Genomic DNA, 24,739 nt, shown 5'->3' with positions numbered 1-24,739 from the left:
AAAGGAACCAATGATTGAGAAACGAGTGAGACAGCGTTGTGGCCTATCCTCGATTTTAATCAATCTGCATATTGAGTAAGCAGTTAAGGAAACCAAGGACATATTTGCAGCATTATTGAAAGCCAAGGGAGAAGAAGTAAACTCTTTGAGGTTTGCCGATGACATTATATCACTGCCAGAGACAGCAAAGATTTTGGAAGTACAGTTGAACGGAGTGGATAGTATCTCGAAAAGAGTTTATAAGATGGATATGATTGAAAATAAAAATGGTAATGGAATGTCATCGAGTTAAATCAGATGATGCTGAGGGAATTACACAAGGAAACGAGACATTAGAAGTAATAGATGAATTTTGCTATTTGTGCAGCAAAATAACTGTCGCTCGTCGAAGTACTCCGGATATAATACGAAAAGAATTTTTAAAAAGAGGACTTTATTAACATCTAATACAAATTTAAGTGTAAGGAAGTTTTTCTGGAGGTATTTGCCTGGGCTGTAACCTTGTACGGAAGTGAAAAGTGGACAATAAGCAGTTCAGCCAAGAAGAGAACAAGAGATTTTGAAGAATGTTGAAGACTGGATCGGTTATACTACGAGTAGCAATAAACAGGTACTGAATCGGACCCAGGAAAATATAAATTTATTGCTCAATTTGACTAAAAGTAAGAATCGGTTGGTAGAACACAATGACACGATGTCACGATCGTCAGGAAGTTTTTTTAATTTTTTATTTTATTTTTATTTTTTATTTTTTTATTTTTTATTTTTTTACATGACGAACACAAGGTCGACGAAAGAAATATCTCTGATACACGTTCCTGCCTGAAAGCATGACAAAATATAATCACATGTCAAATGATAATGGTAATAATAATGTTAATAATAATGCATAGACAACTCTGCTACTACAGTGAAAGATAATGTGCAGGTAATGAAGTCTGTAGTGGCTAAAGGGTTGCCGTGAAATGACCTTATTCGCCTTAAAGTACCAAACTCACTATTGATTTATCGTGATAGGTTGTAGAATAAAAGAAAGCGAGTTCATTACATTGTCCTTTTACTTACTCATAGTCAAACTAAGTACGAAAAGAGTCGTAGAAAAACTGCACGTTACAAACAAAATGTCGAACATAGCTGGATTGTTACTGTCGACATCATGGCCGTTTCACATCTCATCATACAGGACAATTAATTTCTTTATGAGATTATGACAAGACACTCTTTTCTTTCAGAGAGAACGTTTTGATGCCATTACACCGCAATTTCAGACGTATGTTAGACTGCGACTGTACTTCATGCTACATATGTCGCCACATTGCCGGGCGACCCCAGACACACAACACTCAATGGTGGTCAGGAAGGATACAGTTATAACAAATAGTCTCTGCTTAACCAGCGCAGTTCTCTCACAGACATATTAAAAAGATTATATTATTTTTTCACTACACATTTTATTTTTTTGTATTGTTTAATGTTGTATAAAATGTATCACGTAAATAGTGATATTTGTAATTACAAAGTGAAAATGTTTATAGAAACAAATGGTCTGCCATGTTACATTTGTAGAACATTGCTGCAAACATGAAAATGCCTCAAACTGAATTATTAAATGAAATTAACAAAAATACGAAAGAAAATTTTACTCTGCCTTTATGTTTTGAAAGTGTGTATCTTAGATTGTGTTACAGACTTATCTTACTTGTATCATTACAACGCAGACTGATGAATGAATCTGTCTGGAAATCAAGGTAAATGTGGGGAGTAGAAATTGTGGAGGATGACCAAGGGATGAAATGGACGTTGATTGAAATGGACGTTGCTTTCAGCAGCTACTCGGCGATGAACAGGCTGGCACAGAACTGAATGTCTTGGAGAGTTGAATCAATGAGAGACTACACACAACACAATCCACAGATGTGGGAACTACGCCACTATCAAAATGTAAAAGTAATAGGGGAAAAAGGATAGTATATGTACAACGACAAGGAGGGAAGAATGGACTAAGAACCGTTCGGGTTAGAAAGGAGGTACACCTACATCCACATCTACATACACTCCTGGAAATTGAAATAAGAACACCGTGAATTCATTGTCCCAGGAAGGGGAAACTTTATTGACACATTCCTGGGGTCAGATACATCACATGATCACACTGACAGAACCACAGGCACATAGACACAGGCAACAGAGCATGCACAATGTCGGCACTAGTACAGTGTATATCCACCTTTCGCAGCAATGCAGGCTGCTATTCTCCCATGGAGACGATCGTAGAGATGCTGGATGTAGTCCTGTGGAACGGCTTGCCATGCCATTTCCACCTGGCGCCTCAGTTGGACCAGCGTTCGTGCTGGACGTGCAGACCGCGTGAGACGACGCTTCATCCAGTCCCAAACACGCTCAATGGGGGACAGATCCGGAGATCTTGCTGGCCAGGGTAGTTGACTTACACCTTCTAGAGCACGTTGGGTGGCACGGGATACATGCGGACGTGCATTGTCCTGTTGGAACAGCAAGTTCCCTTGCCGGTCTAGGAATGGTAGAACGATGGGTTCGATGACGGTTTGGATGTACCGTGCACTATTCAGTGTCCCCTCGATGATCACCAGTGGTGTACGGCCAGTGTAGGAGATCGCTCCCCACACCATGATGCCGGGTGTTGGCCCTGTGTGCCTCGGTCGTATGCAGTCCTGATGTGGCGCTCACCTGCACGGCGCCAAACACGCATACGACCATCATTGGCACCAAGGCAGAAGCGACTCTCATCGCTGAAGACGACACGTCTCCATTCGTCCCTCCATTCACACCTGTCGCGACACCACTGGAGGCCGGCTGCACGATGTTGGGGCGTGAGCGGAAGACGGCCTAACGGTGTGCGGGACCGTAGCCCAGCTTCATGGAGACGGTTGCGAATGGTCCTCGCCGATACCCCAGGAGCAACAGTGTCCCTAATTTGCTGGGAAGTGGCGGTGCGGTCCCCTACGGCACTGCGTAGGATCCTACGGTCTTGACGTGCATCCGTGCGTCGCTGCGGTCCGGTCCCAGGTCGACGGGTACGTGCACCTTCCGCCGACCACTGGCGACAACATCGATGTACTCTGGAGACTTCACGCCCCACGTGTTGAGCAATTCGGCGGTACGTCCACCCGGCCTCCCGCATGCCCACTATACGCCCTCGCTCAAAGTCCGTCAACTGCACATACGGTTCACGTCCACGCTGTCGCGGCATGCTACCAGTGTTAAAGACTGCGATGGAGCTCCGTATGCCACGGCAAACTGGCTGACACTGACGGCGGCGGTGCACAAATGCTGCGCAGCTAGCGCCATTCGACGGCCAACACCGCGGTTCCTGGTGTGTCCGCTGTGCCGTGCGTGTGATCATTGCTTGTACAGCCCTCTCGCAGTGTCCGGAGCAAGTATGGTGGGTCTGACACACCGGTGTCAATGTGTTCTTTTTTCCATTTCCAGGAGTGTAGATACTCCGCAAGCCGCCGTATGGTGCGTGGCAGAGGCTACCCTGTACCATTACTAGTCATTTCCTTTCCTGTTCCACTCGGAAACAGAGCGAGGGAAAACCGACTGTCTGTATTCCTCCTTATGAGCCCTAATTTCTCGTATCTTATCTTCGTGGTCCTTACGCGCAATGTTTGTTGGCGGAAGTACAATCGTTAGGCAGTAAGCTTCAAATGCCGGTTCTCCAAATTTCCTCAGTAGTATTTCCAGAAAAGAATGTCGCCTTCCCTCCAGGGATTCCCAGCTGATTTCCCGTAGCATCTCCGTAACAGTTACGTGTCGTTCGAACCTACATAACAAATCTAGTAGCCAGTTTCTGAATCGCTTCGATCTCTCCCTTCAGTCCGACCTAGTACGGATCCCAAACACTCGAGCAGTACTCAAGAATAGTCTTTCTCCTCTACTGCTTGATGTGCATATCGGAAAAGCAATTAAGGAAATAAAATAAATCTTCTCAAGTGGGAGTAAAATTCAGGCTGTAAGCATTTATTGATGAATGCTATCCTTTGTGAAAGTCAGTAATAATCACAGGGTATATTTAATGGAATGAGGAACTTAGTGCTCCCGCATCTCGTGGTCGTGCGGTAGCGTTCTCGCTTCCACACCCGGGTTCCCGGGTTCGATTCCCGGCGGGGTCAGGGATTTTCTCTGCCTCGTGAGGGCTGGGTGTTGTGTGCTGCCTTAGGTTAGTTAGGTTTAAGTAGTTCTAAGTTATAGGAGACTTATGACCACAGCAGTTGAGTCCCATAGTGCTCAGAGCCATTTGAACCATTTTTGAGGAACTTAGTGAACTCACATACTTCAGTGAGTGCAAACCCAAGAACCGCGAGAGTCTTGGGGAGCGGCAGAAATGAGATTATCGAAAAACGTAAGATAAAAATTGGGATCTATGTGGTACACGAAGCAGAATACATTATGACGGAGGAAGCATGGAGGGAGTAAAAAGGAAACCAGGCCAGACAAGGAGAGCATTCCTCTAAGGGAAGAACATCAGACGTAGGCCTTAAGTGGAGAGAAAGTTTTTTCAGAATATTTGAACTGCAGCATTATATGGAAGTTAATAATGGATTGGAAAGGGGAAGAATAGAGACGTTTGAGATTTGTGTTACAAAAAGATGCTGAATACGAACTGAAGTGATAAGGAACTAGCAGTTCTTCACTGTACCATGTTTCAAAAATAAAGACAATGCAAAATTTATTAATATCCACGTCGGTGATTTTTCGTTACAGACTTGCATGGAACGTACTTCTCAATAAAACTTTCTGCTTCTTAATCAGTTAAACTCCATTTGTATTCTTTTGTTTATTTCAGTCAGCATGCATTCAGTAGTCTGATATCGTAATTACCGCTGTTTAAAGATGAGCCAGTCCCCTGATGGAATTATTTAACTCTAATCTTCCATCATAATGTTTTATAATCTTCTAGTAAAAGCAATCAAATAATTGTACGCAACTTTCAAGAATGAAACGTTTCTTTTATTAATTACTTTGAGATTTTTTTACAAGTAAATGGCTCTCAACGAATGTATGTACATAGAGTCCTAATTGACAATTCCAGCAGACATATTTATCTCTTTGACGCAGTTGTTTTTGTCCAGAGGAACAGGTTCCTGGATTCTTTCTGATGAAAGCGTTAACAAGCGTTAAATTTCACTTGTTACTCAAATAAATAAGTGTGTGAGATATACCAATGGTACGAATTCCAAGTTGTCTAACATTAATGATACCACCATAAAAAAATTCCATGTGTATTGACACACATTGTGTGTCAACTTCCTCTTGAGGCCGTCAGCAATATAGTGCCTTCAGCAGAAGTAGCTAGTTTGAAACAGTGCTTGTGACGTCATTATTACGACTTCAACCGAGCCATGCGTTATAGTAACATGTCAAGTTTACATTTTATATTTTTAAGTAGAGCTGAAGGCCAGTCATCAACATAATAGGACTGACACTGACAGTGTGCTAGTTCTGTCTGCGTGGGAATCTGGTTTATAATATGCCCATGTGGAGTGATCCTGATTGACATTATGACAGAAAGATAAAAACACAAAAAATTTACTAAAAAAAAGAACTGAACACAGAGTCATGTTATAGATACAATATGACAGAATTTTATACAATCGGTGTGAACCAGAAATCGAATATTGCCACGGAAATGTAATTTGAAAGCTAAAGACATATTCTGATTGACGTATTAGCTAAAAGTTTAACGGAAAAATTGTGATGAGTAGATGAAATGATCCCTTTTTCTCCCCACCTTATTTCTTGTAAAGCAAATATTTCTTCCGGTTTTTCATTGCCGTTCAGATTTATATTCGTTAACGTTTATACTAGCTGTGTACTTCAATGTCAACTTCGTACTGATCTCCAGTATTGCCTGTGGAGTGGCACAGCCCCATTAGTCGCGTAGTATAGGACGCCCTGTGTCTGTAAAGGGAGTTATTACTTTGTACCGAGTTAAAGAAGTGTGAAATACCGCACTACTTCATGTTCACACTGGGTACTGTGCTTAATTCGTAGTAACAGTATCCTAGCGTTATTCAAAGTCTACGTCCTATTATGTCGTAGATTAGACTGCCATGAAGGATGTGAGAAAATTCAACGGCTCTGTGGTAGCGTTACACAGAGTTCCACGAAACAACAACCACCAACTGCAAGTCTGCCTGTGATCTGAAGGTGTTGATGTGTATTAAAAGTAAGGGTGCGTGTGGTACGTGTGAGGCCGCTAATGTAACACTTAACGATTTCATGTGATACTGAATTACAGTGAGAATGAAGAACTTAAAGCCCGAACCTCTGCCAGTGTTGAGAAGTGCACGTGACCGCACCGTACGTATGTGATGGGTGAAAGTAGGGGTAAGTAGGCTTTGTATACATGAGGCGTGTGAACCTAGGAGCATAAAAAAATGTTTTGTACCTGTACCTCTATGCAGTGCTTGTACTTGCGATTAGAACTCAATATGTTTGTTCAGACCCAGGATAGCGTGTCTTAATTTGTAGAATAAAATAAAACGGTGAAAGAAAAATCGTCTTTTATTTCGTAAGTGTCTTATCTCAATAATAAGAAATAGAGAACGTTATTTGGGGCAAACGTTTGACTAGCTAATACGAGAACGTTCAACAGTTTGCTCAGGCAAATTGCCAACATATCTGACGGCAAATGTTGACCGCCAACGACTGTTCTTAGAATCGTGACAGAATGTGCTGGCCGTCGCGAGTGAGCGTAAGGCATGTGATTGTGAAGTTTTCACCTGACGATGACTCGTATTGCGCAGTATTTCACAGCGGAAACTACGTGCGTGGATGATGTGTGATATATGCCAAAGAACAGCAAGAGCAAGTTGCGCTGCGACGGACTGACATTACAATAGGAACATGGCTCACTGGTTGCGCAAGACAGCTGAACAATTGACAACCTAGCACCATATACGAGGTTAAATAGAATTCAACCGACAAACTTTCAGTGATGATAGTATGGTCGAAAACAACAAAAAATTTCTAGTAAATATGGACTCTAAAATGCATACCTTACGACCTACGAGCACTTTTTCGTTTTCTCTACTGTGAAGACACATCTCTTCTGTTGAAAGCTCTTTGCTTTCCATATTTTGAGAGGTAGTAGGGTGGACTCAAACAAGAAAAAACATAGTTGGCAAACATGGGCTCTAAAGTGCATAACTTAAGAGCAATGAGAATTTTTCATCTTTGTTACTTTGAAACATGTCTGTTCTACTGAACAAGTGCTCATAAAATTCTTCAGGGTATCAGACCGCATCGTCATAATTTAAAATGCGCCAACGTTTCCGCCAGCGTTGCAGCTAGCCTTCATCAGGGCCTTACGTTAACCGTAAGGCCCTGATGAAGGCTAGCTGCAACGCTGGCCGAAACGTTGGCGCAATTTAAATTATGACGATGCGGTCTGATACCCTGAAGAATTTTATTGAAGATGACAACGGCCGCGGAAGCCTACGCTTATATAAGTGCTCATAACTCTTAAGGTATGCATTTTAGAGCCCATGTTTATTAGACTCCTCTTTCTTCTTGTTTTGGTCCATATTTCCACCTCTGAAAGTTTGACGGTGAAGTTCTCTTTGCCCTTGTATATACCGCATAGGGTGAACCAGAACTACACAGAGAAATTTTCAAAGACTGTTCAGTGAGACCTTCTAGGTATTTTGTTGCAAGGGACCCAAGGTCTCCAGGTGACTCGTTGCTGAGCTATCAGATTTTGCCTGGTTTCTTCCCCAATTAGCTTTTTATCTGTTTTGCACTGAAAATAACGCACAACAGTGCAAGTGCCGTAGGAATGCGCGGTGTGTCTTGTTTCCATTATCTCACGCTTTCTTCCGTTGGCAACAGTAATGCATTGGCCTAAGGTTAGCATTGAGTACTGTTCGGTTGCAGGGTTAGATGGTTGGTTGTTTTGGGGAAGGAGACCAGACAGCGAGGTCATCGGTCTCATCGGATTAGGGAAGGACGGCGGCCGTGCCCTTTGAAAGGAAGCATCCCGGCATCTGCCTGGAGCGATTTAGGGAAATCACGGAAAACCTAAATCAGAATGGCCGGACGCGGGATTGAACCGTCGTCCTCCCGAATGCGAGTCCAGTGTCTAACCACTGCGCCACCTCGCTCGGTAGGGTTAGATGGCGTTGAAGGGTATACACAACTGTGCCGTACATCATTTCCTGGTGAAGAGTTGGCCGATGAACTCTTCGTGTATGGGTTCCCTGAACGCAATGCAAGAGCGATTCAACGACGCGAAGTTGAGCTGACCCTGCACCGACGATAACCACGTCCCATGAGCATACCTGACTACGAGAAACCAAAATACTTCGCTTTGTGTTGTATGTTTTAACGATTATATATTACAGGCCGTTGTGAAGGTTGAAACAAACAAACGTAACGGCGGTAACAAAGTGAATAAATCATAACTACTTTAATACACTGTAACGAGCCACTTCAGACCAGTACCGTGCCCTTCCATGGGGTGTTTTTGAAATTTAGACTTCTTAAAACGTTTTTAACGCTTTTCTGGACAATTTAGAAACGGCAATACAACGATTGTTTTACGTATCTGCAACCGCCGCAGAAGTTCTATCGTGTAATGTCTCAAAATCTGCGGTTCTGATACTTTTCAGTCAGAGGTGTCCTTACACCGTACCTTCACAAATTAAATCTGTTGACTGGTTTGATGCGGCCTGCCGCGAACTCTCCTCTTGCGCCAACCTACTCATCTTAGAGTAGCACTTACATCCTACATCCTCACGTATTTGCTGGGTGTGTTCCAGTCTCCTGCCCCTCCCTCCCCCTCACTTCCATTCCCAATAAACCATGGACCTTGCTGTCCGTGGAGTGGTTTGCATACCTCAGCAATACAGATAGCCATACGGTAGATGCAGACACAACAGAGGGGTATCTGTTGAGAGGCCAAACAAACGTGTGGTTCCTGAACAGGGACAGCAGCCTTTTCAGCAGTTGCAGAAGCAACGGTCTGCACGATTGATTGATCTGGTATTGTAACATCAATAAAAACGCCCTTGCTGTGCTAGCACTGCGAACAGTTGAAAGCAAAGGGAAACTACAGCCGTAACTTTTCCCGAAGGCGTGCAGCTCTACTGTATGGTCGAATGATGGCGGCAGCCCGTTGGGTAAAATGTTCCGGAGGCGAAATAGTCCGCATTCGGATCTCCGGGCGGGGACTTCTCAGGAGGATGTCGTTATCAGGAGAAACAAAACTGACGTCTACGGATCGGATTGTGGAATATCCGATCCCTTAATCGGGCAGGTAGATTAGAAAATCTAAAAAGGGAAATGGAGAGGTCGAAGTTAAATATAGTGGGAGTTAGCGAAGTTCTTCACCAAAGCAGACGAACTAAATCTTCCTGAAATCCAATCAAGAACAACTTCCAAGATGAGAAACATAGAAGGAGAAATCCTCGGTGTAACAAAGCAGCCTAAGTCACTTAATAACGCCAAGGCCTCTGGTCCAGATTGGATACCGGTCATGTTCCTTTCAGAGTATGCTGATACAATAGCTCCATATTTAGCAATTATATACAACCGCTCGCTCACAGAAAGCCTGGAAAATTGCTCAAGTCACACCAATACCCAAAAAGGAAAGTAGAAGTAATCCGCTGAATTACAGGTCCACATTACTAACGTCGATTTCCAGCTGGATTTCGGAACATATACTGCATTCGAACATTGTAAAGTACCACGAAGGAAACGGATTCAGAAAATGTCGTTCTTGCGAAACACAACTAGCTCTTTATACTCATGAAGTAATGAGTGCTATCGACAAGGAATGTCAAAATGATTCCCTATTTTTAGATTTCCAGAAGGCTTTCGACACCGTTCCTCACAAGCGTCTTCTAACCAAACCGCGTGCCTATGGAATATCGCCTCAGTTGTGCGGCTGGATTCGTCACAACCTGTCAGAAAGGCCGTAGTTCGTAGTAATAGACGGAAAGTCATCGAGTAAAACAGAAGCTATATCCGGCGTTACCCAAGGCCCTGATCTATATTAACGACATAAGAGACAATCTGAAAAGCCGTCTTAGATTGTTTTGCAGATGATGCTGTCATTTACCGTCTTGTAAAGTCACCAGATGACCAAAACGAATTGCAAAATGATTTGGGTAAGATATCTGTATAGTGCGAAAGGTGGCAATTGACCCTGAATAAAGAAAAGTGAGAAGTTATTCACGTGAGTACTAAACGAAATCCGCTAAATTACGATATAAGTCACACAAATCCCTAAATACTTAGGGATTACAGCAACAAATAACCTAAATTGGAACGATCACGTAGATAATATTGTGGGTAGAGCAAACCAAAGACTGCGATTCATTGGAAGAACACTTAGAAGGTGCAAAAGGTCTACTAAAAAGACTGCTTGCACGACGCTTGTCCGCCCTATTCTGGATTATTGCTGTGAGGTGTGGGATCCGCATCAGATGGGACTGACATAAAAAATGTACAAGCTCGTTTTGTATTATCGCGAAATAGGGGAGATAGTGTCACAGACATGATACGTGAATTGGAGTGACAATCATTGAAACAAAGACGTTTTTCGTTGCGACGGTATCTTCTCATGAAATTTCAATCACCAGTTTTCTTCTCCGATTGCGAAAACATTCTGTTGGCACACACCTACATAGGGAGAAATGATTGTTACGATAAAATAAGAGAAATCAGGGCACGCACAGAAAAATTTAAGTGCTTGTTTTTCCCGTGCGCCTTTCGAGAGTGGAATGGTAGAGAGACAGCTTGAAGATGGTTCATTGAACCCTCTACCAGGCACTTTATTGTGAATAGCAGAGCAATCACATACATGTATATGTAGATGCGAACAGGAGTTCTGATCAGGTGAATACAGGTTTATAAACAAAAATTCAAATAGAAGGAGTAGTTTTAATAGAAAAGAAAATTATAAGAATGGGGGTAAGCTACTATGAACAGCCTAATGGACGCATTATTGTGGCCAAGATTGACACGAAGCCCACATCCGTCACAGTAGTACAAGTTAATATTCCCACTAACTCAGAATACGCTGAAAAGATTGAAGAAATGTATGATGAGATAAAAGATATTATTCAGATACTTAAAGGAGACCAAAATATAGTAGTCAGGGGAACAGGAATTCGATAGCAGGAAAAACAAGAGAAGGAAAAATGGTAGGTGAATATGGACAGGGGAAAGGAATGTAAGAGAAAGCCACGTGTTAAAATTTTACACAGAACGTAATTTAAACATCACTAATATTTGGTTTAAGAATTATGAAAGAAAGTTGTACAAGTGGAATAGATCGGGAGACACTGGAAGGTTTCAGAGTGAGTATATAATGGCAAGACAGAGATTTAGAACCAGATTTTTAATTGTAAGAAATTTCCATGGACAGATGTTGACTCTGCCCACATTTTACCAGTTATGAACTGTAGATTAAAACTGAAGAAATTGTAAAAAGATAGGAAATTAAAAAGATGAGACATGAATAAACTGAAAGAACCAGACGTTGTTGTGAGTTTCAGAGGGAGCATTAGGGAACGATGGACAAAAGCAGGGGAAAGGAATACAGCAGAACAAGAACGGGTAACTTTTGAGAGATGAAATAGTGAAGGCAATGCAGGACAAAATAGATAAAAAGACGAGGCGTTGTAGAAACCCTTGGGTGGCATAACACGTAATTTAATAGATGAAAGGAGAAAATATAATAATGCAGAAAATGAAACAGGCGAATGAGAACTCAAACGTCTAAAATTTGATTGATAGGACGTGACAAGAGGCGACTAAAAGGAGTCTCAAATGTTTCGGCCTTATGTGATGGTCCCCTCTCGGGTTTAACCTCCATCTTTCTAAATTATTCCGAAGAGCGAGCCAATTGGGGAAGGGCGCCTTACATGGTGCACTGTATCCGTCGTGCATTGAGACCTTTAGCCGGCTTTTTCGTCATTGCAATGGTGTCCCGCTCGTTTTACATCTCTTGGGCGAGGATACGTCCCTTGGTGTGATTAACACGTTGCACTCTGCAGTGTTACTTTTAACTGCGACGACGACCCTGGACATTTTTGCACCTAAGATCCAGCACGGTAGTCAGTCCGTTTGTGGTGGGGCCGCCATGTACCCTCTTGGTTGTAGCCCCCTGACAACACAGGGATCGCTCTACTGATGCCTGCGCCGTTAACTCCCCACGTATGCCAAGGAGTAGATGCCCATCTCCCTGGGGCATCGGGACTCCCGGCAATGGCCATCCTGGCAGGTGGCGCCCGTGGGGAGGGCCCTTGGTCGGAGTAGGTGGCATCAGGGTGGATGACACGCAATGAAGCGTGGCACATCTTCTCTTGTTGGTGGCCAGCCACCAGCAGTCTCTAAGCGTTCGAGGGCCCATTTTAAAGGTAACGTTTATGACCCCAAATCGTTCCCCTCCCTCGCCACACCATGGGAGGAACGAAAGGCATTGAATGAACGTGAGACGTATTCGCCCAGATATCTTGTCTGTACCAGAGCTGATGGGGAATCTTTTATATCCGTGAAGCCTCAGTTCTTTGTAGAGCATTTAGAGGACAAGTTTGGGGAGGTGGAGGGCTTGTCCAAGATGCGGTCTGGATCGGTGTTGATAAAAACGGCATCCTCCGCCCAGTCGCGGGCCTTGCTCGCTTGTACTAAGCTGGGGGATATCTCTGTAACTGTCACGCCCCATAAAAGTCTGAATATGGTCCAGGGCATTATCTTCCACAGGGATCTCCTTTTACAGTCCGATGACGAGCTGCGCGCCAACATGGAGCGCCGAGGTGTCCATTTCGTCCGGCGCGTCCACCGGGGTCCGAGGGATCATCAAGTTGCCACCGGTGCCTTCATCTTGGCCTTCGAGGGTGACACGTTACCTGGGAAGGTCAAGGTGATGGTGTACTGTTGTGATGTCAAGCCGTATATCCCTCCCCCGATGCGGTGCTTCAAGTGTTGGAAGTTCGGCCATATGTCTTCACGTTGTGCTTCCGACCTCGTCTGTCGCGATTGCGGTCGACCATCCCATCCTGATCATCCTTGTGCCTCGCCTCCAATCTGTGTGAACTGTGGTGCGCACCATCCACCTTGCTCGCCAGACTTTCCGATTCTGCAGAAAGAGCGCAAGATCATGGAAATCAAGACTCTCGACCGCCTGACGTACACTGAGGCGAAGCGGAAATATGATCGGCTTCATCCAGTGCGCATGACAGCTTCTTATGCCGCCACTCTCACTCCTGCTACAGTTCCATCAGCTCCAGTCAGCTCTCAGAGTCGAAGTCTCACGCCTGCCCCCTTGATGGTAGGGGGCACTAAACCCACTGTTGCTCCTGCTCCATCTACTTCAGGAGCAACATCCCCCCAACCATCGGGGACATCAGTTCCCCTTTCCCAGCCGGAGAAGCGTAAGACTTCTTCGGCTACTCTCGCAAGGAAGGGGTCCCTTGGGGACCTCCGTTCACAAGTTCCGACCAGCGGCACAGTAGACACCCACAAGTATCTGAAACAACCACCGGTCGCTGGTCATAGGGCATCGCGGTCGTCTTCAGTCCCTGAGACTGACCCGGTGCGGCCCTCCCACCTAAGGCACAGCGCACAAAGCAGACCAAGAAAAAGGCTCCCAAGCATACTGACATTGTGGTGGCACCTGTCTCACCGCAACTTTCTCACTCTGCGTCCGAAGATGAGGTGGAGATTCTGGCGTCCGCAGAGGATCTGGATCTCTCCAGTCCCTCGGACGCAATGGATGGCTGTTGTACAGGTGGTGACTCAGTAGCAGCAGGGGCCCCGGAGGCGTAATCTGCCTCCCCAGTCCCTTCACGCCTTTCCCATCCATGGCCAATACCATCCTCCAGTGGAACTGCAGCGGTTTCTTCCACCATCTAGCTGAGCTCCGCCAACTTATCAGCCTTCATCCTTTCCTTTGCATTGCTCTGCAGGAAACTTGGTTTCCAGCAATGCGAACCCCCGCCCTCCGTGGCTATCGGGGTTATTTTAAGAACCGGGCAGCTTATGAAAGGGTGTCTGGTGGCGTCTGCATATATGTCCTTAACTCTCTTCACAGCGAGTTTGTACCTCTACAAACAGCTTTAGAGGCTGTCGCTGTTCGGGTGTGGACGCCACAGGCTATTACCGTCTGCAGTATTTACCTTCCACCGGTTGGTGCTGTCGCGCAGCATGTCCTGGCTGCTCTGATAGCCCAACTGCCGCCACCTTTCTTGTTGCTGGGCGATTTCAATGCCCACAACCCTCTATGGGGTGGGACTGCCTCCGATGACCGCGGTCGTGCCGTGGAGCATTTGTTGGCTCAGCTCGACCTTAGCCTCTTGAACACCGGTGCTCCCACGCATTTCAGTGTGGCCCGTGGCTCGTTCTCGGCCATCGATCTCTCTCTTTGCACCCCCGGACTTGTCACATCCCTCCACTGGAGAGTGCATCCTGACCTGTGTGGTAGTGACCATTTTCCCATCTATTTGTCACTGCCCCAGTGTCATTCTTCTGGACGCCTGCCCCGCTGGGCTCTCCACAGGGCTGACTGGCCGAGTTTTACTTCCGCGGCAACCATTGAGTCTCCCCCACAGGGTGACATTGACGAGGTGGTCCATGTCTTAACCACGTCAATCATTTCGGCGGCCGAGGCTGCCATCCCCCGCTCTTCTGGACTCCCTCAGAGGAAGGCTCTACCCTGGTGGTCGCCGGAGATTGCTGAGGCTATTCGCGACCGTAGGCGGGCCCTCCAGCGTCATAGGCGGCACCCGTCTCTCGAGACCCTCATCGCCTTTAAGAGGCTCCGTGCCTTCGCCCGTCGTCTTATTACACGGCGTAAGCAGGAATGCTGGGAGCGGTATGTCTCATCCTTGGGCTCCCGTGTCTCCCCCTCGCTCGTGTGGTCCCGGATACGGCGGATTTATGGACACCAGACCCCTATGGGTGTCTCTGGGATCTCCTTGGACGGCGCTGTCTGCACGGACGCTGCCGCCATTGCTGAACACCTTGCTGCGCACTTTGCTAAGAGCTCTGCGACTGCAACTTATCCCCCCGCCTTTCGCTCTCTCAAGGAGCGAGCCGAGCAGACTCCGTTATCGTTCCGCACGCGTCGTTCTGAAACATACAATGCTCCTTTCAGCGAGAGGGAATTCCTCGCTGCCCTCGCCGATTGCCCTGATACAGCACCAGGACCGGACTGCATCCACGCACAGATGCTGAAGCATCTCTCCAGGGACTGCCAGAGACAAATCCTCACCATCTTTAACCGCATTTGGAGCGAGGGCGTGTTCCCGTCGCAATGGCGAGAGGGTGTTATTGTCCCCATCTTGAAGCCTGGTGCGGACCCACTGGCGGTGGACAGCTATCGTCCCATTACCCTCACCAACGTTTTGTGCAAATTGCTCGAACGTATGGTGGGGCAGCGTTTGTGTTGGGTCCTTGAGTCACGCGGTCTCCTCGCTCCATCCCAAGGTGGCTTCTGTCGGGGCCGGTCTGCCGCAGACAATTTGGTGCGGCTGGAATCTGCTATCCGTATGGCCTTTGCCCGACGTCAGCATCTCGTTGCTGTATTTTTCGATCTGCGGAAGGCGTATGGCACCACATGGAGGCATCACATCCTCGCCACGTTGTATGAGTGGGGTCTTCGTGGTCGGCTCCCGGCTTTTCTTCAAACCTTTTTATTGCGCTGCTCTTTCCGGGTGCAAGTCGGTGCTGCCTCTAGTTCATCTTATATACAGGAAAATGGGGTCCCGCAGGGCTCGGTGTTGAGCGTCTCCTTATTTCTAGTGGCCATTAATGGTCTGGCAGCAGCCGTGGGGTCGTCGGTGTCTCCTTCTTTGTATGCCGACGACTTCTGCATCTCATTTAGCTCCACGACTACGGGAGTCGCCGAACGCAGGCTGCAAGTCGCCGTTCGCAAGGCAGCATCATGGGCTCTGACTCATGGTTTTCAGTTCTCTGCAGCCAAGACTCGAGTTATGCACTTCTGCAGGCGTCGGACGGTCCACCCTCATCCTGAACTTTACCTCGACGGCCACCTGCTTGAAGTGGTGGACACTTGCCGCTTCTTGGGACTCGTGTTTGATGCCCGGCTCACATGGGTTCCTCATATTACTCAGCTGAAGCAAAAGTGCTGGCAGCACCTCAACGCCCTCCGCTGCCTTAGCCACACGTCTTGGGGTGCAGATCGCTGCACGCTGCTGCGATTGTACAGAGCCCTTGTGCAGTCCCGGCTTGATTATGGGAGCCTGGCCTATGGGTCTGCATCACCCTCAGTGTTGAAGTTGTTAGACCCCATACACCACTGTGAGGTTCGGCTTGCAACTGGCGCTTTTCGTACCAGCCCCGTGGATGGTCTACTGGTGGAGGCCGGGGTTCCCCCACTGCAGATTCGCCGCCATCGACTGCTCGCCGACTAAGCTGTCCACGTGAATTGCTCGCCAGGCCATCCCAATCGTCGCCTGCTTTTCCTTTCCATGGTCCTCCGTCTGCCCGAACGGCGACCTAAGTCTGGGCTTTCCGTAGCTGTCCGCGTCCAGTCCCTGCTGTCAGAACTGGGGTCATTCCCTCCTCTGCCTCCCTTCCGGGTCCGTGCACCTACGCCTCCCTGGTGTTTGTCCCGGCCGTCCGTCCGTCTGGACTTGGCACAGGGACCCAAGGACTCGGTTCCGCCTGTGGCCCTCCGTCGCCGTTTTCTTGCGCTCCTCGCCTCATTTTCGGACTGTGAGACTGTCTACACTGATGGTTTCCTGGTTGATGGTCGCACTGCCTACGCTTTTGCTCACGCTGCCCATGTTGAGCAGCGCTCCTTGCCGGCTGGCTGCAGTATTTTTACTGCAGAGCTGGTGGTCATATTGCGCGCTCTTGAGCATATGCGTTTCTGCTCAGGTAGGTCCATCGTCATCTGCAGTGACTCCCTGAGCAGCCTTCAGGCCCTCGACCGCTACTATCCCTGTTCTCCTCTGGTGTCCTCTATTCAGGAGTCTGTTTCCGCCATTGCCCGTTCTGGTCGTTCGGTGGTCTTGGTTTGGACGCCAGGTCATGTTGGCATCCCGGGGAACGACCGATGTGTGGCGCTCCTCCCTGCGGTCTTCTCGCAGGGACTCTGTTATCCTGTGTCGGCTCCGCATCGGCCATACATACCTGACGCACGGCCATCTTTTGCATCAGGAGGATCCCCCCCTGTGTCGGTGTGGGTCCCGGCTGACGGTCGCCCACATTTTATTGGAGTGTTCCCGACTGCACACCCTCCGGCAGTCTTTTAATCTCCTGGGCACTTTGCCTTTGGTTTTAAGCGACAATGCCTCCGTGTCTGATGACGTTTTACATTTTATCCGTGGTAGTCCTTTTTATGGTTCCATTTAGGGATGTCCTGCTCCTTTCCCTTTGTGTGTCTCTTGTCCTCAAGTCTCTCGTATTTGGTTGCAGATTTTAGTGTGTAGTCGGTTGGTTGACTCATTTCCTTTTTTGTAGTCGTGGTCAGTCAACCAGTCTCCGGCCGTCTTCTTTTCTTCTGTTTCTCTTTGTCTGGTGTTCATCTGTACTCTTCGTGTCTGTAGTGTTCGTTACCGCATTTGTGTTCTTTTAGGGCCTGGGGGGAGTCTCCTTCCCCTTGGGGTTTTACCTGCTTCGTGCATTTATGTCTCGCCTGTTTTTGGAATGGGGGACTGATGACCTTAGCTGTTTAGTCCCCCTTAAACATCCCAACAACCACCACCACCACAAACGTAAAGATTTAGGAGCATGTTCTGCTAGGGGAAGGACAGATACTTCCTACAGGAAAAATAAAAATCCCTTCGGAAAAAATTGAAGCAGCTGTATGAAAACCAAGAGTTCAAGTGGAAAACCAGTCTTAAGCAAAGAAGCTGAAAGATGGAAGGAGTATTTGGAGGACCTGCACAAGGGATACGTACTTGAGGGCAATATTATAGAAAAGGAAGAGGACCTAGATGAAGATGAGATGGGAGATACGATACTGTGAGAAGAATTTGACAAAACACTGAAAGAAACAAGGCCCTGGGAGTAGACAACATTACGTTAAAACTGCTGATAGCGTTGGCAGAGCCAGCCACGACAAAGTCCTCTCATCTGGTGAGCAAGTCATCAGGGATAATATAATAATTCCAATTCCAGGGAAAACAGATGCCGACAGATGTGAATATTATCGAACTATCAGTTTAATGAATCATGATTGCAAAATATTAAAACGAATTCCTTACAGAAGGATGGAAAAAGTAGTAGAAGCCGAGTGGTAGAAGGACTTTTGGGATTCCAGAAAAATGTTGGAACATGCGAGGAGATACTGACCCTACGACTTCTCATAGAAGATAGCTTAAGGAAAGGCAAACCTACGTTTATAACATTTATAGACAAATGAAACTTTTGACAATGTTGACTGGAATACTCTCTTTGAAATTCTAAGGATGGGAGGGTAAAATACAGGATGCGGAAGGCTATTTACAATTTGTAGAGAAACCAGATGGCAGTTGTAAGTGTCGAGGGGCATGTAAGAAAAGCAATGGTTGAGAAGGGAGTGGGGTAGGGTTGTAACTTATACCCTCTTTGTTCAATCTGTACACTGAGTGAGAAGTAAAGAAATTACAGTTCAGGGAGAAGAATTAAAAACTATAAGGTTTGGCGATCACATTGCATTTCTGTGGGAGGTAGCAATGGACTTGGAAGAGCGGTTGAATGGAATGTGTTGTAAGGAGCATATAAGATGAACACCAACAAAAGGAGAAAAAGTACAATCGAATGTAGTCGAACGAAATTAGGTGATGCTAAGGGAATTGGATTAGAAAACGAGACTCTGAAAGCAGTAAATAACTTTTGCTATTTGGGCAGCAAATAACCGATGATGGCCGAAGTGGAGAGGATGTAAAACATACACTGGCAATAACGAGAAAAGCATTTGTGAAGAAGAGAAATTTATTAACATCGAATACAAATTTAAGTGTTATGAAGTTTCTTCTGAAAGTATTTGGTTCAAATGGTTCAAATGGCTCTGAGCACTATGGGACTTAACAGCTGAGGTCAACTGTCCTACTTAAACCTAACTAACCTAAGGACATCACTCACATCCATGCCCGAGGCAGGATTCGAACCTGCGACCGTAGCGGTCTCGCGGTTCCAGACTGACGCGCCTAGAACCGCACGGCCACACCGGCCGGCGTATTTGTCTGGAATATAAACATGTATGGAAGTGAAATACGGATGATACGTAGTTTAGACAAGAAGAGAAAAGAAGCTTTTGAAATGTGGCGCTGCAGAATAATGCCGAAGGTTGGATGGGTACATCATTTAACTAATGAGGAGACACTGAATGGAACTAGGAAGAAAAGAAATTTGTCACACAACCTGACTAGGAGAAGGGGTTGGTTGATAGGACGCATTATGAGACAACATAGGGAACACCAATTTATTCTTGGAGGGACGTTTGTGTGTGCGGTGGAGGTGGGAAGGGGGGAGGGGGGGGAGGTAATCGTAGAGGGATACCAAGAGATGAGTACAGTAAGCAGCTTTTGACAGATGTAGGTTCCATTATTTATTCGGTGTTGAAGAGGCTTGCAATGGACAGAATAGTATGCAGAGCTGCATCAAAACAGTCTTCGAACTGAGGACCACAACAACAAAAAACAACATTTAAAAATGATCTAAAAGTTAATCATGAATTTTTCCTACTATATTAAACATTCGGTTAGTAATATTGCCTCATCTACTATTTTGCTGTTTTAGCACTTTGAAAGGGTTTAAAACTAGCCTTGAAGACTGTTTGTGAGGTGATGATGGATTTTCCAACGCTGTACTTTGGGCGAATCACACTCGCGGCTCTAGACGTTTCTCAAAATACGAGTGGACACGGCGCGCCGGTCCGTCGGGCCTTGGCGCCGCCAGAAATCCCCAGCTCTCCAGTGGTCAGCGCCAGCTTTGATGCACGCTGCTGATGCGGCTCGCGGACACCGCACTCAGAGACGGTGACGTCGGAGCAAATCCGCAGCGTCACGCCGCTCTCCGCAGCTTTGTGCAAACACAAACGCGCCCATACCGGCTCCACTGCGTAATTCCATCTCGTCATTCGGGAATTACACAGGCAGCGGTCAGCTTCTTGCTTTTGTCGCTGGAGCCCGCATCTCTCCAACCCCTTAACAGAAGGTGCCGAGTCGCCACTGTCACGCCCACACAGTAATTGGGCACGATATTTTTGCCTATATTGTTTGGATATCAAAGGACGAAACACCGAGATGTCACCCAATCAGTGTGCTAAGGTCCGCTGCTTTAGCTGCAAAATTTGGTGTAGTAAATCAAATTGAGTCGTTCCAACACAGTGATTGACGTGAAGAAGCCGCCAATCGATGGGACAGTACTCAGTTCCAGTACCAATTACTTATTTGTCAAGGTGCTTTTCGTACGCCAAGAGTGGGAAGTTTCTGCAGCGTATCGCTGTTGTAGAGGGAGTTATTTGCTTCGTGACATTCGATCACAGCCTGCCGTGACGGTCTGTCACCAGCCGCTGATTTTTTGGTGCTGATTTTTGGGGAATGTAAGCGTCACAATAGTCGTAGTGCAATCCGTATTCTGAAAAGCTCGTTACTCGCTTACTTTGCCACCGAACAGCGTTGCTTTGCTTATAGTTTGTGGCAAACTTTTATATCATGAACTTTCATTTCGTGAGCTGCCCAGATGGGTTGATCTCGTTGCGCTTTCTGCATAGTCTTCTGCACTTTTTGGTGCCTCTTCAGAGCGGTAGCGTCATTTCGTAATTTGATTTCAGTTTTAGAGAATTTGACGTTTCATTAATTTACATTATGATTTTTATCAGTGATTAGAGCCAATAAATATCTCTTAACCTGCCTTGTCTTTGATTCTAAGATACGTTAGATTGGCCTACAACTTTCCCAAGGTTAGGCGAACCACTAACAACGAATATTACTTGGTGCACATCTAAGAATGTTGTTCTCACTGTGACTCTGTAACCACGTTATTTGTGCGCAGTTATCAAACTCGTATCAGTCGTATTAAAAAATCAAAGAAAAGAACGAGCATTGCTCTTGTTCGTCTTTTATGATCAGAGATTTGCTTTACAACGAGAATTGCACTTACGCTCCTGCACTCTGATTCAGGGCTGACAACTAATCTTCACTTATTAGCAACCAAGTAAAATAATTCATCTCGGCTTCTCACAAGTACAAACGATATATATTGGAAATTTCCAAACTTTCCAGTGTACGGTCTGAAACATTCATCTGGTTTTACAAAACTATTTCTTCTGCAAGCCAACGTCTTGTCGATCGTCACCAGCGATGAAACTTCCAACAGGAAACGAAATGGCAGTCCGTATAGTGGCACCACACCACCTCTCCTCCGAAGAAAAAGCTCAAAGCCGCAGCCTCAGCCGGTAAAGCCATAGCGACGGTCTTCGGGTCTCTGAAGGGGTTATTCTGCGTGATATCTTCCCTCATGGTGCAACTATCAACTCTGAAATGCATTTTACTACTCTCAGGGAATTGAAGAAACGACCTCATAGTTTTAGTTGCCACAAAAATGGAAACGAACTGTTCTTCTCCATGACGACGCAAAGCCTCACATAAGTCCATGTGCCCGAGAGGAGCTCACAAAACTTTGTTTCAGTTCACCCAGAAAGAGAAGAAGAGGTGTCAGTCTTATCATTGGTATCTGTTCCTTATGCTTGATACTGATTTCTTCCTAATCCCCCTGCAGCCTGGATCTTGCATCTTCCGACTCCCATCTGTTTGGCACAGTGAAAGATGCACTCAGTGATAGGCAATATGTGGATGATGGGGTGGTCTTTCATGGTAACACCAGTTCCCGTCAGATCACCGAAGTTCAGCGCTGCCCGGCTTGGCTACCACTTGGATGAGTGACCGTGCGGGTCTGCCGAGCGCTATTGGTAGATGGGGTCCTTCAGCACTTCTGAGGCCAATTCAGGAGCTACTTCACTAAGAAGTAATGGCTCCGATAACGAAAACTGACGACTACAGGGAGAGCGGTGTGCTGAGCACATACCCCTCCATATTCGCACCCAGAGGCCTTCACAATCTCCTACAATTAAAATCACATGGCATGATATGGGACGACCTTGCAGGCCAGTGGGACCATGCGAGATCAGTGCGTTCTTTACGCTGTTGGAAGTGCAGTGCCATAATTTAGACGAAAATCATGCGGAAAATTAGTAACTTAATGGCACCTGCTGAAACGGAGAACACAAAACTCCTCATCTTGCTGTTATCAGCGTCCTTACTCGACGCACATTGGGTAGTGAATGTCCGGACAAGCTGCAGTAGAGAACCCTCTACCGGTAACCACATGAAGGATCCGTCAGTGGAAAATACCTCAAGTTTCTTCTTGTTGAGGAACCGGATGAATATATTTGAACCATGCTGTAGAACCTTCTGTGACAGCAAAATGCAGACAGTGGTTCAATTTTTAAAGTAGCTGCGGTGCTAAACTGCTTCAGAGCTGTTAATGTCGCTGAAGCAACAACGTAAGAGCTGGCCAGCTTAAAAAGAAGCGTTTGCCTAGTTACTCCCTCATCTAAAACCCATATTCGATAAATAAAGTAAAGGGCCAATTGTAAATCTTGATTGGTATCATCGTGAAAAGAACAACATAGAGATCAAAATTAGTAACTTTCATTGTCCAATAAAGTGAGGTAGGCCGAGTAAACAAATGGCAAAGAAGGTGATTTCAAGACAGTTTGTGGTTTCCTGGGTCCTTTCCTGAACAGTAGTACAGGCTGGAGTAAAAGATGGTGAGTGGTTCGTCTACCATGACCCCCTGCAGGCAGGATGATCATACTCTGTGCTCAAGAGCAGTAGTATTTAGGCTCACCAGAAAAAAAAAAGTTAGTCACAGTGTGTGCACGCGCAGATGAATATGTAAAGCTTTTACAGATACTACAGCGATCGAGGCATGTCCTCAACCGCTCTCACTGCCTTCGCTTGAGCATGGGGCAGTACTGATTAGTGAGACATAGATGTTTCAAGGGTACATTGTACATAAATATTGGTAAATGTAGTGACAGGGTGGCAAAAAGGGGCTATCATGTTTGGACGTGCTTACGGCCACGCAACGTATGAAGTTCCTAGATTTTTTTTTCTTTTTTTTTTTTGCGGCAGTCTTTTCAACGTGTGTACGACCAGTTGGGTAATACACATGGTCACTAAACACTATGTTAGAATTGTGGTCGTAAAAAGATACTGAGTAAGAGGGACCGAGGCGCGTTTCACGGGTTGTGAATCATAATCTCTTCCACACGTGAGTGGCATTGCTGCAGGCAGTGAATGAGAGTCCATCACTACCTATTAGCGAGAAAACATTGCAACGAGAAGTGCATGCAATGAACATTTGGAGAGGCCATTGTTCGCATAGACACATAAAGACGACAACAGCAACAGAGCTGGAAGAGTATGTGAGTGGTTTCCTGAACACTCCCCCACCCTATTACATCTCGATCGCCCTGCAAAACATCTGACTTCAATCTCATAGGAAACCTGTGTGGGATGGAACAGGGACTAAAATCCATACATCAGCAACACCGCAATTTGGCGGAATTACGCGGTCAAATCATCAGCGAGCAGTTTAACCTGGATGCGACGTGCCTGCATAACCTTATGGACTCACTTCCTAACCGAATGCAGGTGTTTATCAACTCCAGGGGTGGAATTACACAGTACTGAACGATGATTGTAATGATTTCCATAAGTATGGCTTATTTTCTATCTGGTGAGCTTATTTCTATGTGTAATCTGAGGTTTTCCCGTCGTACAGAAATCTTGAAAATTTCTCGGGTATTCAGCCAGGTAGCGTCGTACAAAAGGCGCGATATTTTGGCAAACCGACTTCTTGTCATCTTCAGGCGTTCTCGGTGTCGCACCAAGAACGCCTTAAGATGACAAGAAGTCGGCTTGCCGAAATATCGCGCCTTTTGGACGACGCTACCTGGCTGAATACCCGAGAAATTTTCAAGCTTTTATTTATTTTTTTTTTTTAATTTGTGGTAAGGTCTTATGGGACCAAACTGCTGAGGTCATCGGTCTCTAAGCCTACACACTACTTAATCTAACTTAAACTAACTTTCGCTAAGGACAACACACACCTCCATGCCCGAGGGACAACTCGAAACTCCGACAGGGGGAAGCGCACGGACCGTAACAAGGGGCCTTAGACCACGCGGCTACCCCTATTTCTATTGCCGTATGGAAAATTAAATACCACTTCAATTGTAGGGGTGGATTTTCGATACGTTATTAAATGTAGAAAAATACGACGTGGAAATAATTACGAACTTATTGTTGGCTGAAATAGACTATGGAAGCAGCAACAAACGAACAAGGAAAACAGCGATGCTGAGTGTTGCGGTGTTCACGACGAAATTAAAGCCTTCAAATCTGTTGGATAAGACTGTGGATTGAGGTGGTTTTGTAAACTGGATGATCGAGTGTCGTCACTTGCAAAATCACAAGCACTAGATATATCTTAGCTTCGTGAATCTCTTTCTGTGTATCAGAATTCGGTTATTATACTTGAAATAAATTATAACTCAGTATCATATTCGTTTTACCAATTGAAAACAGACCAGAAGACCATTCAGTATTTTTTTAAAACTAATCAGTCAAATCTTAGAGGAACTGTGAAACAATCAAGATCGGCTTCTATATCGATAACTTCCTAACTTTCTCTTATGCGCAAGGTTCAGTAAGTGAAAACCGCAGCTGTA

This window comes from Schistocerca cancellata, chromosome 5 (assembly GCF_023864275.1).
Source record: "Schistocerca cancellata isolate TAMUIC-IGC-003103 chromosome 5, iqSchCanc2.1, whole genome shotgun sequence".
NCBI classification, from domain to species: Eukaryota; Metazoa; Arthropoda; class Insecta; order Orthoptera; family Acrididae; genus Schistocerca; species Schistocerca cancellata.
The sequence above is the reverse complement of the archived record's forward strand: the minus strand, read 5'-3'. Positions refer to the sequence as shown.